This window comes from Puma concolor, chromosome A1, assembly GCF_028749965.1.
Source record: "Puma concolor isolate L17-30 chromosome A1, mPumCon1.1.hap2, whole genome shotgun sequence".
NCBI classification, from domain to species: Eukaryota; Metazoa; Chordata; class Mammalia; order Carnivora; family Felidae; genus Puma; species Puma concolor.
Genome location: NC_141667.1, coordinates 114,634,562 through 114,651,973, shown reverse-complemented (window position 1 = coordinate 114,651,973; position 17,412 = coordinate 114,634,562). Strand labels below are relative to the sequence as shown.

The 17,412-nt window shown below is 37.7% G+C and overlaps 1 long non-coding RNA gene across 2 annotated transcripts in view; it reads left to right on the top strand.

Annotated features, from left to right (window-relative positions):
- The window catches only part of LOC147584380 (uncharacterized), a 150,595-nt gene extending 135,420 nt beyond the window's left edge, over positions 1–15,175 (top strand). The window contains exons 1-3 of one of the 2 annotated variants that reach the window (XR_015255402.1): positions 4,929–5,051; positions 9,231–9,323; positions 15,023–15,175. This is a non-coding gene — a long non-coding RNA (uncharacterized LOC147584380). Of the gene's footprint in view, positions 1–4,928; positions 5,052–9,230; positions 9,324–15,022 lie in introns of those variants that run through there. The other variant, XR_015255401.1, reaches the window with a different exon arrangement.
- The last annotated feature ends 2,237 nt before the right edge of the window (positions 15,176–17,412 follow it).

The window sequence follows — 17,412 nt, the reverse complement described above, 5'->3', positions numbered from 1 at the left end:
CAGTGTGCTAGACAGAAAAAATATGCAGCCGAGAATCCTTTATCCAGCAAGTCTGTCATTTAGGATAGAAGGAGAGATAAAGGTCTTCCCAAACAAACAAAAACTGAAGGAATTTGTCACCACTAAACCAGCCCTCCAAGAGATCCTAAGGGGGACCCTGTGAGACAAAGTACCAGAGACATCACTACAAGCATAAAACATACAGACATCACAATGACTCTAAACCCATATCTTTCTATAATAACACTGAATGTAAATGGATTAAATGCGCCAACCAAAAGACATAGGGTATCAGAATGGATAAAAAAACAAGACCCATCTATTTGCTGTCTACAAGACACTCATTTTAGACCTGAGGACACCTTTAGATTGAGAGTGAGGGGATGGAGATCTATTTATCATGCTACTGGAAGCCAAAAGAAAGCTGGAGTAGCCATCCTTATATCAGACAAACTAGACTTTAAATTAAAGGCTGTAACAAGAGATGAAGAAGGACATTATATAATAGTGACAGGGTCTATCCATCAGGAAGAGCTAACAATTATAAATGTCTATGCGCCGAATACCGGAGCGCCCAAATATATAAAACAATTACTCATAAACACAAGCAACCTTATTGATAAGAATGTGGTAATTGCAGGGGACTTTAACACCCCACTTACAGAAATGGATAGATCATCTAGACACACAGTCAATAAAGAAACAAGGGCCCTGAATGAGACATTGGATCAGATGGACTTGACAGATAATTTAGAACTCTGCATCCCAAAGCAACAGAATATACTTTCTTCTCGAGTGCACATGGAACATTCTCCAAGATAGATCATATACTGGGTCACAAAACAGCCCTTCATAAGTTTACAAGAATTGAAATCATACCATGCATACTTTCAGACCACAATGCTATGAAGCTTGAAATCAACCACAGAAAAAAGTCTGGAAAACCTCCAAAAGCATGGAGGTTAAAGAACACCCTACTAACGAATGAGTGGGTCAACCAGGCAATTAGAGAAGAAATTAAAAAATATATGGAAACAAACGAAAATGAAAATACAACAATCCAAACGCTTTGGGACGCAGCGAAGGCAGTCCTGAGAGGAAAATACATTGCAATCCAGGCCTATCTCAAGAAACAAGAAAAATCCCAAATACAAAATCTAACAGCACACCTAAAGGAAATAGAAGCAGAACAGCAAAGGCAGCCTAAACCCAGCAGAAGAAGAGAAATAATAAAGATCAGAGCAGAAATAAACAATATAGAATCTAAAAAAACTGTAGAGCAGATCAACGAAACCAAGAGTTGGTTTTTTGAAAAAATAAACAAAATTGACAAACCTCTAGCCAGGCTTCTCAAAAAGAAAAGGGAGATGACCCAAATAGATAAAATCATGAATGAAAATGGAATTATTACAACCAATCCCTCAGAGATACAAACAATTATCAGGGAATACTATGAAAAATTATATGCCAAGAAATTGGACAACCTGGAAGAAATGGACAAATTCCTGAACACCCACACTCTTCCAAAACTCAATCAGGAGGAAACAGAAAGCTTGAACAGACCCATCACCAGCGAAGAAATTGAATCGGTTATCAAAAATCTCCCAACAAATAAGAGTCCAGGACCAGATGGCTTCCCAGGGGAGTTCTACCAGACGTTTAAAGCAGAGATAATACCTATCCTTCTCAAGCTATTCCAAGAAATAGAAAGGGAAGGAAAACTTCCAGACTCATTCTATGAAGCCAGTATTACTTTGATTCCTAAACCCGACAGAGACCCAGTAAAAAAAGAGAACTACAGGCCAATATCCCTGATGAATATGGATGCAAAAATTCTCAATAAGATACTAGCAAATCGAATTCAACGGCATATAAAAAGAATTATTCACCATGATCAAGTGGGATTCATTCCTGGGATGCAGGGCTGGTTCAACATTCGCAAATCAATCAACGTGATACATCACATTAACAAAAATAAGAGAAGAACCATATGATCCTGTCAATCGATGCAGAAAAGGCCTTTGACAAAATCCAGCACCCTTTCTTAATAAAAACTCTTGAGAAAGTCGGGATAGAAGGAACATACTTAAAGATCATAAAAGCCATTTATGAAAAGCCCACAGCTAACATCATCCTCAACGGGGAAAAACTGAGAGCTTTTTCCCTGAGATCAGGAACACGACAGGGATGCCCACTGTCACCGCTGTTGTTTAACATAGTGCTGGAAGTTCTAGCATCAGCAATCAGACAACAAAAGGAAATCAAAGGCGTCAAAATTGGCAAAGATGAAGTCAAGCTTTCGCTCTTTGCAGATGACATGATATTATACATGGAAAATCCGATAGACTCCACCAAAAGTCTGCTAGAACTGATCCATGAATTCAGCAAAGTTGCAGGATACAAAATCAATGTACAGAAATCAGTTGCATTCTTATACACTAACAATGAAGCAACAGAAAGACAAATAAAGAAACTGATCCCATTCACAATTGCACCAAGAAGCATCAAATACCTAGGAATAAATCTAACCAAAGATGTAAAGGATCTGTATGCTGAAAACTATAGAAAGCTTATGAAGGTAATTGAAGAAGATTTAAAGAAATGGAAAGACATTCCCTGCTCATGGATTGGAAGAATAAATATTATCAAAATGTCAATACTACCCAAAGCTATCTACACATTCAATGCAATCCCAATCAAAATTGCACCAGCATTCTTCTCGAAACTAGAACAAGCAATCCTAAAATTCATATGGAACCACAAAAGGCCCCGAATAGCCAAAGTAATTTTGAAGAAGAAGACCAAAGCAGGAGGCATCACAATCCCAGACTTTAGCCTCTACTACAAAGCTGTCATCATCAAGACAGCATGGTATTGGCACAAAAACAGACACATAGACCAATGGAATAGAATAGAAACCCCAGAACTAGACCCACAAACGTATGGCCAACTCATCTTTGACAAAGCAGGAAAGAACATCCAATGGAAAAAAGACAGTCTCTTTAACAAATGGTGCTGGGAGAACTGGACAGCAACATGCAGAAGGTTGAAACTAGACCACTTTCTCACACCATTCACAAAAATAAACTCAAAATGGATAAAGGACCTGAATGTGAGACAGGAAACCATCAAAACCTTAGAGGAGAAAGCAGGAAAAGACCTCTCTGACCTCAGCCGTAGCAATCTCTTCCTCGACACATCCCCAAAGGCAAGGGAATTAAAAGCAAAAGTGAATTACTGGGACCTTATGAAGATAAAAAGCTTCTGCACAGCAAAGGAAACAACCAACAAAACTAAAAGGCAACCAACGGAATGGGAAAAGATATTTGCAAATGACATATCGGACAAAGGGCTAGTATCCAAAATCTATAAAGAGCTCACCAAACTCCACACCCGAAAAGCAAATAACCCAGTGAAGAAATGGGCAGAAAACATGAATAGACACTTCTCTAAAGAAGACATCCGGATGGCCAACAGGCACATGAAAAGATGTTCAGCGTCGCTCCTTATCAGGGAAATACAAATCAAAACCACACTCAGGTATCACCTCACGCCAGTCAGAGTGGCCAAAATGAACAAATCAGGAGACTATCGATGCTGGAGAGGATGTGGAGGAAAGGGAACCCTCTTGCACTGTTGGTGGGAATGCAAATTGGTGCAGCCGCTCTGGAAAGCAGTGTGGAGGTTCCTCAGAAAATTAAAAATAGACCTACCCTATGACCCAGCAATAGCACTGCTAGGAATTTATCCAAGGGACACAGGAGTACTGATGCATAGGGGCACTTGTACCCCAATGTTCATAGCAGCACTCTCAACAATAGCCAAATTATGGAAAGAGCCTAAATGTCCATCAACTGATGAATGGATAAAGAAATTGTGGTTTATATACACAATGGAATACTACGTGGCAATGAGAAAAAATGAAATATGGCCTTTTGTAGCAACGTGGATGGAACTGGAGAGTGTGATGCTAAGTGAAATAAGCCATACAGAGAAAGACAGATATCATATGGTTTCACTCTTATGTGGATCCTGAGAAACTTAAGAGAAACCCATGGGGGAGGGGAACAAAAAAAAAAAAAAGAGGTTAGAGTGGGAGAGAGCCAAAGCATAAGAGACTGTTGAGAACTGAGAACAAACTAAGGGTTGATGGGGGGTGGGAGGGAGGAGAGGGTGGGTGATGGGTACTGAGGAGGGCACCTTTTGGGATGAGCACTGGGTGTTGTATGGAAACCAATTTGACAATAAATTTCATATATAAAAAAAAAATAAAATAAAAATAAAAAAATAAATAAAAAAAAACAAAAAAACAAAAATAAGTAAACATTTAAAAAACTTTAAAAAAATAAAATGAATAAATATTTTGGAATTTAATAACTTTTAAATGGTTTTTAGTAGAATTTTGGCCCATTAGAGCAATAGCCTTGTAAATTTAAATTAAAATCCATAAATGAGCTACTAAGACTTGTGATCTTAAGAGGAAGTCTTTCTCTTTAAGTAGGTTAGAGTTGTAAGAATAATTTAATATTAAAGAGGATTTTGTTTATTTCAGAGAAGAGAACACTTGAAAAGGAAATGAAATATAGAATGCAGTTTTAATTTTTGAGCTAAGTTTTTAAGTGGGAATCCTTTCAAAGTGACTTTTGAAAATTTGCTAAACACAGAATAATAGTATTTGGCTAAACTTAAAAGCGGAAGAATTAACTAGTTTTTTTCATCTAAAACTTTAATAAGTTAAATATTTATATCTTAAACAAAAGTAAACGTCTGAATGTTCTTTTCTCAGCAAAAAAAAAAAAAAAATAATCACTCTCAAGGGTACCATAAAAATTTCATTAACACAGCATTGTACTATATGAAATCTATTTATTTTAGTGTTCTTTCCTTAATTTTTCTCCAAATATTTCCATTTTCTTTACCCTAGCTCCCTAAGAAAATTCTGGAGAAGACTCTGGTATCCTCTAAGTATGGAGTTTTCACCATATGGAAAAGAAATAGTAAAATCCATCACCAAAATGATCGATTCCTTGAAAACATCCTTGCGAGTCAAGGTAATCTGGTTCAGTGCAAATTGCACCAAGGGATGAGTAAAGAATGAGTGACTTACCCAGCTCACTGAACCAAACCACTAGAGGCCATTCTGTTTCATACATTCCACACAGACGTACACATATTTCTCAAAGGGGTGGCCACCCAAACTGAGGTTTCAGAATTTCATATAATTTCACTTTTGCTTATATATCCAGAATTTTGTTGGTAAAAACAAAAACATATGAGTGACCAATAATCATGAACGAAAGATGTTTCTGCAGATTTTTTTTTTAATTTTCGAAGTCCTTGTTCCATTTTAATTCTGCGAACAAAACAAAACACCGACTTCATGGAAGGGTGACATGTTTTATACCCTTTTGGCAATAATTTCACTTTCTATCTGGGGAAATTTTCAAGCAGTGAACTTGTATTGAATATCAGTTATATGAATAAGGAATTTGAAAAGAGCTTTTCCTTTCTGGAACAGAAAAGGGGATCTCTATCAAACTTCTGTGTGTGTATGTGTGTGTGTGATATGGGTACACATGTATGCATATGTGTGTGCAAATGTGTTGTTTTGAGGGATGAAGGAGATCAGACTTATGATCTTTCATATTGAAGGTAAGCTTTACTAGGCTGTGTCCTCTCCCCTTAATTATCCTGTAGTCTTCAAGGAGGTTTCTTGAGATAAAAATAGGTGCTCATGCTCAACTTTCCTCTTGACACATGAAACTAAACATTTGTTTTAAAAATCCTAGCCCCTCCATGATTGTACTCAACTGCAAGAAGTAGAATAACATCAGAAATGTGGCCTCTCCCACATCTCCTGCACAGGCATTGGATTGGCCAGACCAAAAGTGGAGATCGTGACTCCTGGTATACTATGCTATTTTTCCCGGTGGGTATTGTCTTACGTGTTTTTCACACTTAGAGATGGCAACCTCTCCCTCTGAAGGGTGGTACCCTCTTCAGGTGCTACCTATACAGTCCACATGGTGTTTTCTGCTTATTTTTCCTTCCAAATGCAGAAGCAAAAGAAGAGGGGTAAATAACAATGGAACATATGAAATTAAGGACAATACCTTTTTAGTAGAACCTTTTTAGGTTCTCTGAACTGAGTGTGAATTATACTATTTCTGCCACCTAAATCCCTGGGAAACCTGCAAAATGAAGAGATAGAACATGCTGACAATGGAGGCCAAGGTTTTCACCACAGAAGGGTCTCATGTGTCAGGGCTTACCCTGTTTACTGTAACCATTCTCTTGTCCTCTGATTTCCTTCCTAATTTTGTCTTCCATACTCTGCCTACCTTATGATCATAAAGCTGCTAGTTACTGCACAAGTAAGGGAGGTGCTGAGGTTAATGATTAAAAAGAAAGGCGTGGTTATACTTGTAACTGAAGGAATGAAATATGTATACGCACTTCATTTTTACACCAGCAAGATACAAGTACATCCCTGTATTTTATGTCTTACTGCATGACAAATATAAGTTTGAATGTATTTCTCCTCCTTTCATTTCTACAAGACATTTGTCTCACTCCTTGGCATTGATGGATCTTTTGGGAGGAAATGTTCTTTCTTCCTAGTCTCCAATTTAATCCACTGGTCTTTGCTCAGAGGATCTGTGAGAGTCCCTGTGGTGGAAAGTGCAATGCCAGAAGCTTGAGGCCACTCCCTGCATTTCAGAATTATCCCTCCATAAATGGACACATAATGGTGAAACACCACCCTCACGCATTAAGTGGACTTTAGAAGGGTGATTTTACAATGCGTGTCCCTGTTTGTCTAACTTATTAATGAATCCACTCCTTACAACTTCAAATTATGGAAATCCAGGGAGAATTATATAATAATAGAGTGGTCTTAATATGAATTATGCCAGTTTTAATACTTTCTACTTTGTCTACAGTAAAAGCCTTGACAGTTTCAATTAAGGGAAACTGCTTGACCAATAATCAGATTACCAGGCATGAAAAATGTAGAAGGTGTTATAAGAAAACATTTCATTATAATGGATTTTGATAGTCATTGTTTGGGGCTGTTCACAAAGTCTTCCCATTACTATTTTTTAAAAAATGTAACTGTACTTTGCTTATTCCTGACTACCCACCCCTAGTAATCAACTTCTTAGTCCCCAGCACAGAGGTAGGAAGTGACCCAGGCCTGAACCATTTCATTGCTCTGTACTTGGATTGGTCCAGCAAGAGGCATGGTATTCAAACCCAGCAATCAGAGAGACTTGCTATTAAGTTCCTTATTTCTGATAGTAGGAATATTTTTGCCTCTTTAATTATACACAAGAAAGGTATGAGGTTGGAGCTTCTTGGAGTCAACATCTCTATCATATTGAGAAGGCCTGCCTTAAGTAAGAAAGAATGAAGCTAAACAGATATAACATCAACCTTCTATTGTGCTCAGAAAAGCTAAGTCTTTCAAGTACGGCCCTCACTTGCTTAAACAGGCAATAAATGAAACTCTTTCTTTCAAATATTGAGTGGAGACCTCTTTCTTTGATGGAAAGAATAAGAATACTGCTGGAAAAGTATTAGGATGTGCAAGCTAACAAAAATATAACTCCTGGCTCATAGATGTTACTTGACTTTTGTGGTTATGGGTCTTTTGTTTTGTCTTAAGCACTCTCTTCTCCCTTTGGCTTATTTTAACATACAAATGCTTTTGTTGAGGGGGTAACTCCTTAATTCTTAAACTTACATGTAACTCAGTAAATCAAATAACTTCCATCCTCAACGAAAGGAGCATGTTGAAGTTGAGGTAGACAGTGTATTGTGGTAGACAAATCATGGGCTTGGAAAGTGTACAGTCGTCCCATCTATAAATTATATGGTGTTGAAACCATCCCCTGATGTTTCTAAACCTCACCTGTATAAAGCAGTAGTAAAATCTGACTCAGAAAGTTACTATGAGGGTCAGTAACAAGGAAAGAATGTGAAGTCTAAGACACCTGAATGGTGATCCTAATTTACTTGATTGATCCTCACTTACCAGATAGAATAGTCTTGGGGAAGCTATTTCCCTCCATGACACTTGAGCTCCTGATGAGTAAAGTGCATATTAACCCTCACTTCATAGATTTGTTGTACATTCATAATGAGGTAATATGGAAAAAATGCCTAGTGCTGGGCCTGCTCTATAGTAGGTATGCAACCAATACTATTTTGGTTTTGTTAAGATCTATAAATAATTGGGCACTGTGACTCAAACACATTAGATGTCCAATGAATATTCACTTGCACATCCTCCTCCCGTTCTTAATCTCTGAGTGTTGGGAAGGAGCAGGCATTGAATAGAGTCAAAGAGCTAGTGCTGTGCTGAAGCTGGCCTGTATCAGCCTGTGAGGACCCACTGTTAACTTTTCAAGAATGTCGTGAGCCAGTTTCGTTACATAAACACCCCGTTACTAAGAATTAAATTATATAAGCCTACAATTAAATTAGTTACATTAAAAACAAAAAGAATAACTGCTAAAAACTCATTCCCTTCCAATTATTTTATGATATTTTACGTTATTTGTGTTTTTGAGGTTATTTACATCGGTGTCTGTATGGGGGAAATATAATGGTGTGTTACTGCAAAGCTATTCTAATTCCATATTCAGTAACATCATGTCAGTGGTTTGAATTCAGCCACGTTGGCAGTGTTTACACCTTGGAAATCATCACATGCTATAAATCAGAGGACTTCCCACCTGTTCCCCACCAAGAGAGCCAGTAGTTAAATATGCACTAGCACATCACTGGAAAGAACATCCACTGAGTACCAAAGGATGAGACTTCTCTGCTGATGGAACTTCTAAGTCTGCATCAGGCTGCTTTTGATTCTGAAATGACAGTGTTATTTGGTAGAAAGTTTCCAACCTTTGAAAAAGTGGTATTTTAAATATAAGGAATAGAGGTTATACCTGGTTCTGATAAAGTGGGTTTGCGTGGGCTGCACAATTTGAGCACCAGTTCCTATGTGTCATTGAGGAATGAGATCACAGTAGCAAGGAAAAAGCCATCAGAGGATGTCTCAGTCATCTTTTGCTTTATTCTGACAAGCAAGAAAGGTAGATGAAAAAAAAATTTACCCTTTAAAATAAGCTAGATTTTCTAAATAAAGACTTGGATAATTAGAGCTGAAAATAGTTGTAATTTTAAAATGAGAGGAACAATAGGACTCTGTTTTTGTCTTTCAGTTGCTGCATTAAAAAAAAAAATCCTCCCCAATGAAGGAGAAGATAAAGAAGAAAAGAGGAAAAGAGAAGAGGGACAAAGAGAATCACTTCCAGGTCAGTAATAGTTAAGAGCAAAGGCATTCAAGTCCCTGTTAAGTCATATGTTAGGACTTGTAGACTATTGACAAAAAGAATCATAGATTGTCCTTAGTTAAATATATTCTTAGAGCTAGTTACATAATTCAAGGTGTCCACCAGAATTGTAGTAAGACACATATAATGTTATAAGAACAGGCATTTTCTACATAATGAACTATTATTCTTCTAGCTTAAAAAGTTAGACCCAAATATTAAAAAAAATAATAATAAAACAAAAAGCCCACAAAGACACATACAGTCTATGTTCCACACTGGTCAAATAAAGTCATTTCTTTTTCACCTTCCTGAACTGAAATGTATGTTACAAGCCCATCATAGTATGAAGCAGACTCTCCTTCATGTTGACATGTTAGATGATGGACATAGCAAGTGGTACCTAATGAAAAGCGGCCACCTTTCCAGATTATTGATTTCTGAGGCCTGGGGACATGGTGAAAGTGGACACATTCTATGTGCCACATTATCTTACTGGCTATTTCAAAAGCATACCTGTGCTGTCCATATAGTCTTGCTTACATCTCTAATAGAACTGTCATTCTATATAGTGAGAGAAGTGTTTTCAGGGTGATGCTAGCTTTCATGGAAATTTCCAATGAAATTTCAATGAGTGGTATAAACAGTTCAGATTGTCATTCTGAGAAAAAGTCAAATGCCAATTAAACATTTACGGCCTCCCGATTCTCTTCAAAAATGTTAATCAGCTACACACCAAAGATATTTCCATACTCATGGCGGACATAAAATTTATAGTTTTATTATGTTGTGTTGTTGATAGCCTGACAGTCTTTATTACTATAGCTGTGCTGGTATAGAAGTTTGCTAAGCTTCATAATTAAATACACTTTTAGGTTCAATATTGAAGGATATTGAAGAAATCTCAAGATAACATTTATTTTCATGAAAACCTGTTATATGCTTTCCAACTGTTTTCATTTATGCTGTAGTCTTATACTCAACATTATTACCTTCTGTTTTGACGTATATACTTGTTCATGAATCTCTTTGTAACTCTATCAGTAGAGGACACCCTGACTCTAAAGATTAAGTATATTCTATTTGGTTGTTCAGAGATTTCCACTGTCATGATCACCTCTGGTTCTGAGTTCTTGCGTCTTCTGAATTAATACCATTGATAGAGTATCTCGCTCTAGCAGCATAGTTTTTTTTCCTAAAACACACACACACACACACACACACACACACACACACGCACACACACATACACACACAGATGTACAAATAAGTGGGGGTAGCAGACTGGACTGAAAGTTTGGGAGAGGAGGGTAGAGCCTGATGTTGAGACTCATAAACAGAAATCACTTAAAACTGAATCTTAGATATCCCTAGAATCAAAAATCCTGTAACATACTATGTTATTTGAGTATCCTCTTTCTCTTATCTTTCCTGTTCTTTTCCTTCTCTTCTTTGCTCTTTTCACTACCAATTCTGATTTTTTTCTACTACAGCAGCATTTAGGTCTCCCTCTTGATATCTGGCCTTCTACTGACCTGCCTTTTGCCCCAAACACCTTATGAAAGTGTCCCTTTCTGAAAAACACCCTATTACATCTTTAAGAGAACTTGTGGCTCTAGCTGTTCTCATAATGACTTTTAGCCCTACCATATAAGCATAAATCAATCATACAAAGTCAATAAATAGCTTAAAATGAGTTGTGTGAACAGAGTTCTATAAATTAGCCCCACTTCTATGTGTACATCAACACTTGTTCTTTTGTGTCAAAATAGCCATATGCAGTACATTTGTTCATAAAAAATGCTTACAAATGTCCATAGATGTTTAGTTCCATGGAATATTGCTGGGCCATATGGTTCCTTCACCACTCTCTCCTACCACCTTGCTTTCCTTCTTGTGAATATCTGGAATGGAGGAAAAATCAGAACTAGAATTACTTTGAGACGTGTATTTAACAAAACCACTGTAAATGCAGTCATTGCGCAGAGCACGGGCTTCAAAGTTAAACACATCTGCAGTTGAATTTTCACTCTGCCATTGACTTAGCTATCTTACCATGATGACTCCAAAATTGGTGTTAAAGTACCAAACTCAAAAGATTGTATGAAAAATTAATAACAAAAATGAAGTAAAATTATTAGCACTTTACCTGGCATACAGTGTTTAATAATTATCAGCTATCTTATTTTTATTTTCCCAATTTTATTAAACTTAATTTATTTGTACTTTATTAAAATATAAAGAATGATAGGGGTACCTGGGTGGCTCACTCTGTTAAACATCTCACCCTTGATTTCAGCTCAGGTCATGATCTTGAAATTTGTGAGATTGAGCCCCACATGGTGTTCTGCCCTGATAGTGCCAAGCCTGCTTGGTATTCTCTCTTTCTCCCTCTCTCTCTCTCTGCCCTCCCCCAGTTATGCCATCTGTCTCTCTCTCTCTCTCTCTCTCAAAATAAAGAAATAAATAAACATTTAAAAAGACGTATCAAGCATGATAGGGATCAGCCACCTAGAGGCAGAGAGAATTCCTCTGAGCCCTCTCCCCGTGAAAACAGTTGGGTCTATCTGCAGCATTCATGCTTTAGTTCTCATATGAGCCTGGAGATTTGGGAGATTTGGGGTGACTTTGCTCCTTTGCATTGTATATCAGCTTTCTATACACTGTTCTATACACTTTCTATACGCTGGATCTCAGAAGTATCCAGGAATTTCTTTTATCTACCACCTTAGGTAAATCATGGTTCTCCTTTGGGAAGATGCCTTCATCGCAAACCTGCACTGATCCACCTTTCATAGTTACTTCAGGTGTGCAATGACGGGGTTGTAGTTCTCTTCACTTTCTAGTACCTCCTCTCTAGTTGCTAAATCATAGATAATAAATATTCTTATTTTAAATGTTAATTTATTTATTTTGAGAGAAAGAGAGAGAGAGAGAAAGAGAGAGAGAGAGAATGAGCAGTGGAGGGGCAGAAAGAAGGGAGAGAGAGAATGCCAAGCAGGCTCCATGCTGTCAGTGCAGAGCCCAACACGGAGCTCAGTCTCACAACCGCAAGATCATGACCTGGGCCAATATCAAGTCAGACACTTAACAGGCTGAGGCACCCAGGTGCCCCAGTAATAAATATTACTTTTAGTACTCCCTGCCGAATTCTTATTGGCCCCATGTTTTGTCCAGAGTCCAGTAATGAACTCTCACACATAATGAGGCTGAAAGTCCACTAGCCCCAGAAATTCACTTGCTTTTCTCAAGCAAGTGTAGTGGGATCTCCATATACATGTGATGTGGGTGTAGTGGGATCTCCATATACATGTGATGTGAAAAAGAGAGTAATATTTATGATTTTCTGATACCTACCATTCTGGGGTTCTCTCCCTCCTTGAGGGGACATCTTTTCACCTCCCCCATTTCATGCTCCCTGACTTCATGCTCCCATGCAAGTTAGGAAGCTCAGTTTGCTTCTTTATCTTCAATTCCCTCTGTGCCATTGCTAGATTTGAGTGATTAAAAGACTCACTCATAGAAAAGTAGAAATCACTGTGTACATTGTAAACTTTACTACCTGAATCAGTCCTTTATTTATAATCTTCATAGCTATGTTAAACAAACAGGTTTTGAAAACTAGTTATTGTCTAAACAATGGGAAATTAAGCTCTTAAGAATGATTTTTCTCAGGGTGCCTGAGTGGCTCAGTCAGTTGAGTATCCAACTTCGGCTCAAGTAATGATCTCATAGCTTATAGGTTCGAACCCCATATTGGGCTCTGTGCTGTCAGCTCAGAGCCTGGAGCCTGCTTCGGTTTCTGTGTCTCCTTCTTTCTCTGCTCTTCCCCCACTTGTGCTCTCTATCTTTCTCTCAATAATAAGTAAACATTCTTAAAAAATTTTAAAAAGAATGATTTTCCTCTTTTCTGAAACCCTTTATTTACATCTCCAGTGCGGTGCTGATGACTTATTACAATAATCACTAATATGTGTTTACTGGTTTTATTCCCCACTTCTACATGACATTCTCCTTAAGAACAGTAACCACATCTTCTAAATGATAATAAGTAGAATGACAATAATGTTGATGATAATAGCAGCTTCCAACTATTGAGCACCTACCATACAAATTCCAAAATAACTCTGGCAAGTAGCTATCTAAATGATCTTTTTATGGATGAGGAAACTGAAATGCAGATGAGTCAAGGATTCGTTCCAGTAAATTCAACATTGATGTTGAAATTCAGGTTCTTGGGGTGCCTGTGGGACTTGGTTCATTGGGTGTCCAACTCTTGATTTGACCTCAGGTCATGATCTCACAATTTGTGGGTGCAAGCCCTATATTGGGCTCTGCACTGATGGCATGAAGCCTGCTTGGGATTCTCTTCCCCTCTCCCTGCCCCTTCCTTGCTTGCGTGCACTCTCTTTCTCAAAATAAATAAATAAAAATTAAAAAAAAGAAATTCATATTCTTTTTATTGTTTCCACATTATCTCTTTTCTACCCATGAGACAGCAACCAGTATCTGATCGGAATTCAAGAATTCTACAGTCAAAAGGATATCAGGAATGGGGCGCCTGGGTGGCTCAGTTGGTTAAGTATCTGACTCTTGGTTGTGGCTCAGGTCATGGTCTCATGGTTTGTGGGTTCAAGCTCTGTGTCAGGCTCCACACTGATGGCGCAGAGTCTGCTTGGGATTCTCTGTCTCCCTCTCTATCTCTGCCCTTCCCCTGCTGGTGTTCTCTCTCTCAAAAATAAATTAACCCTTAAAAAAAAGGATATAATGAAATCTGAGCATGGGGTAGGGAATTCTTCTTATTTAGAAACAAGGCAAAGAAGTGGGGTGGAAGAGCATACCTTTTAAAATAATATCAGTGCATTAAAAGGTTTGCCCAAGGATACATAATTCTAACAAATACTTTTTGCCTATTCCAATTTTTTTCTCTATTTTTAAAGTTTGTTTGTATTCTTTGTGTTTTTTAAATTTATGTCCAACATTTTTATGTCAACAGTAATTATATCAACATTAATTATATAGTGTGTCAGCTTGACATGATACTCAGGATCCAATTTAATTGAAAATATTGAATATTTATATATTCAGTACACATATACATACCTTTCTTGTTTTATGTTATTAGATATCATTAGTTTGCTTACCTATATGCTTATATATTAAGATTTTACTCATATATATTAGGTATGCTTAGTGAATAAAGTTACTGAAGGAACAATAATGGTAAACACCTTCAACTGTGTAGCAAGGTAATGAGGTTTGTTTTTGCTTATTAAGGGAAAGAGAAAATTTGTTTCACATTAAGTGTGAAGTCAACCCAGATGTGCAAGAGCATAGAGAAGGGCAAAAGTCTAGTGTGTAGATGTTGGAGAAGTAAAAATCTTGCCAACAAAGAGAGATCTCTCCAGAACCACTATGGAAAGATACCTGATTTATTATTAAGTTAATATAACAGAGTCCTTGCCTGTAGGAAGCCCTCAAGAGACTACAAAGTCACCATAAAATTTCATGCACTTTATATAGCAAAGCAGATACAAAGTTCATTGGGAATTGAGGTAGGCATTTACTTAGTTAACTGTTCTCTTCTAAAAGAATAATATAACTTATCTCCTCAAGAGACAAAGGGTTATATTGTGAGAAACTCCTGAGCTAATTCTGAGGCTATGTGTTTATACTTCCAGGGGTTATGAGGCTCCAGACCTTAGAGAAATCTCTTTATTATGAAACTGAAGACTGGGCATATCTGGCCCCAGGAGAGATTCACTTACTTGCTAAAGGCCAGCTATATCTTCAAGGAGATCCTCCCCAGGGGGAAGAACAGATAAAAGGGGAAGTGGAGGTAATTGTCATTGTTGACCCTGTTTTTATCCATAGTTCATGAATCATCACCGGAACACACATTGATGCTGAATGTTCTCTCCAGCCTTAGGATTTTTGTTCAAGCAAGCTCAGTTTTGATGGCCTTTTTTGTATGATCATTTTTTAAAGAAGTATGTGAATATTTTATTGTCAAATAATACTGATGAAAAAATAGACTTGTTTTTCTCCTTGTTAAAAGGAGAAGTAAATGGGTTGATAAAGCTGTTCTTTACCTACTTACTATATAATCTGCCCTTAGAGCAGAGTTGATTCTCAAGAGAAATATTTTTGCTTTCTGTTGGGCTTATATTCTTAATCATTGGAAGAAAAAAAAGCATAAGTTTCTCACTTTTAAAAGAAGCTAGGATTGGGTGCCTGGGTGGCTCAGTCGGTTGAACGCCCGACTTCATCTAAGGTCATGATCTCATGATTTGTAGGTTCGAGCCCCGCTTCGGGCTCTGTGCTGACAGCTCAGAGCCTGGAGCCCGCTTCAGATTCTGTCTCCCTTTCTCTCTGCCCCTCCCCCACTCACACTCGTCTGTCTCGAAAATAAACTTTTAAAAAAAACTTTTTTTAAATGGAAGAAGGTAGGATTATCTATAATTGTGTTACTTTTTCTATGTGTATTTTAACATATTGTATTGTCATTTTATTTTCTTTTAAGTTTATTTATTTATTTTGAGAGAGAGAAAGAGAGAGCATAAGAGAGAGAGGAGAGAGAGAATCCCGAGCAGGCTCCACACTGTTAGCGCAGAACACGACAGGGGGCTGGAACTCATGAACCATGAGATCATGACCAAAACTGAAATCAAAAGTCAGATGCTTAACTTACTAAGTCCCTTAGTCCCCCAGCCCCCTGAACTGTATTGTCACTTTAACGGGTAATTAAACTACACCATTTATTGTTATCAGGCACCCATCCTTTTATTACAACCAAGTGACCAAATGTCCTCTCATAATCATTTTCATTTTGCATTTTTTTAAAAAATTTTAAAAAATATTTTTATTTATTTTTGAGACAGAGAGAGACAGAGAATGAGCAGGGGAGGGGCAGAGAGAGAGGGAGACACAGAATCCAAAGCAGGCTCCAGGCTCTGAGCCGTCAGCACAGAGTCTGATGTGGGGCTCAAACTCACCGACTGTGAGATCATGACCTGAGCTGAAGTAGGACACTTAACCGACTGAGCCACCCAGGCGCCCCCCCCCTTTTTTTTTAACATTTATTCATTTTTGAGAGAGGAAGAGAGAGTGTGCAAACAAGGGAGAGTCAGAGAGAGGGAGACACAGAATCCGAAGCAGGCTTCAGGCTCTGAGCTGTCAGTACAGATCCCGACTCAGAACTTGAACTCACAAGTCGTGAGATCATGACCTGAGCAGAAGTTGGACACTTAACTGACTAAGCCACCAGGCTCCCCTGATTTTGCCTTTCTAACGTCATACCCCAAATTCAGCAGAACAAGAATTAGTTACATAAAACTGAATGAACTGATGAATGAAATTAAATGTGATTATTTTCAGGTATTATTGTAAATGTTTTAATGTTCTATTTTCTGATTGGTATATAAGGAAGCACTTTGCCTTCTTATTGCTTATTCTCAATTTAACAGACTATGCTTTTGTAACTAAGTGAAGCATTTAAAAAATTGTATCTGATTCTCACCAATTCCTAAGAATTCTGAAGCAAATACTTTTACTGGGTCTTATTACTTTTTATGGCAATATATTTATTTGCATGAGTTCCATAAGTATCTATTCTCCTAATTACCAGGATATAGACAAGTTGACTTTGCAAGTGCTTTGGTTCGTGTGCCATATTAGAGAGAACACACATTTAATAGGCTATGAGAAGCCCACCATGAATGGGGCACAGATTGACTTTACATAAGAAGTCAATGCCTACAATGTCCTCTGAGGAATATGGGCTTGATACTTGGCTTACAGGGCTCCAGCTTCACAGTTGATGAAGACAGTCACTTCTTAAAAGGCCAAGGATCTTAGCTTACTTTAGTAACTAAGGAAAGAGAAATTCATATAAATTTATATGTGCAGCAGGTGAGGAAAATTTCTTGGGCTTGGTTTCCTGTCTTTGGGTAGAAGATTAAATAATTAGAAGTGTTTAAAAGTCAAATCTAAGATTCCTTATAAAAATTTCCAGGAAGAGGGGCCCCTGGGTGGCTCAGTTGGTTAAGCATCTGACTCTCGATTTCAGTTC